The 1,066-nt window shown below is 37.7% G+C and overlaps 1 long non-coding RNA gene across 1 annotated transcript; it reads right to left on the bottom strand.

The window, feature by feature from the left end:
- Positions 1 to 296: 296 nt before the first annotated feature.
- LOC107561626 (uncharacterized) lies at positions 297 to 750 on the bottom strand. Its single transcript, XR_001605874.1, has 3 exons — positions 585 to 750; positions 466 to 507; positions 297 to 361 (listed from the first exon to the last, which is right to left on the bottom strand). It is a non-coding gene; the product is annotated as an uncharacterized lncRNA (long non-coding RNA).
- Between the last annotated feature and the right edge of the window lie 316 nt (positions 751 to 1,066).

The raw sequence follows: 1,066 nt of genomic DNA, 5'->3' as shown, positions 1-1,066 counted from the left end.
GATGCGTCAATGACACTGACAGAGCGTTACAAAATATGCAAATTATTTATAATGTTAACCCGAGGTTTACGAAAGAACAGTGTGAAACGTCACCTTGTGAATAGCCTACCCAGGATTAATTGTTAACCCTGGGAAAAGTATGAGCAGTGTCAAACTTGAAGATAACCCTTTTTTCCCCAAATTGCACAGGTTTTAAAGTACATTTTATCATCTCATACATTCTTATTCACTTATCCACATACACGTTTTACAGATCCAAAGTCACTCTTAATGAAAAGCGAAGAGTTGTGTAACTTACTGTTAAGGCAACTGAAAGGATGAATGGGTAAACGTGACGCCCTGGCACAACAAACCAAAGAATCTAATAAATCATAGATGAAAGCAAAGATTATGTGTTTCAGATTCATTTTAACTCTTAAACATAACTCTTTTTGCAATATTCATGTAACTTGAGAACAGACTTACACGGCTGTCCGGAGGGATCGTTCAGCATCTCATGGTCATTACCTACAAGATTCACAAAACATGCTTGTTGAATCGACCTGATGTCTAACACAAAAATGTACAGCTGTAGTTCCTCCTACCATGTGTTTTGTCCTCCATAACGAAAAACCTCTCCACTGAATAATACTTCTCCTTATCCGAGTAAACAACAGTTGTTTGACCATGACGTTCTGTCCAGCAAACCTCTGCTTTACCTTTAATTTTCACACTCAATGACTGCATTTGTGTGTCCTTCGCCACATCCAGAATGACTTGTCCACAGACAGAATTAATGTCCCGATATAAAATCCCCGCTGGTGAAGGTATTGCTCTGATTGATAGGATTGTAAGTAACATAAATGTTTTTCACAGTGAGGGACATCTTTGGTGCCAATATCCGCTTTTGACGTTTGAACTCGATGAAATCACTTTATATAGCAAGGCTATAAAACTATGGGATTACAATTCTGCCACAATTCTGCACGCGCGAACTGAGTTTTGTGGAGAAAATGTTTGTATCGCAAAGAAGAAAGTATTTAGAGCGCACGAAAATCAATTTTGCATTTAAAATAAGTTTTTGGAT

Source organism: Sinocyclocheilus grahami, unplaced genomic scaffold (genome assembly GCF_001515645.1).
Source record: "Sinocyclocheilus grahami isolate Dianchi unplaced genomic scaffold, SAMN03320097.WGS_v1.1 scaffold784.1, whole genome shotgun sequence".
Classification (NCBI taxonomy): Eukaryota; Metazoa; Chordata; class Actinopteri; order Cypriniformes; family Cyprinidae; genus Sinocyclocheilus; species Sinocyclocheilus grahami.
Note: the sequence above shows the minus strand (reverse complement) of the source record. Positions and strands in the feature narration are given on the sequence as shown.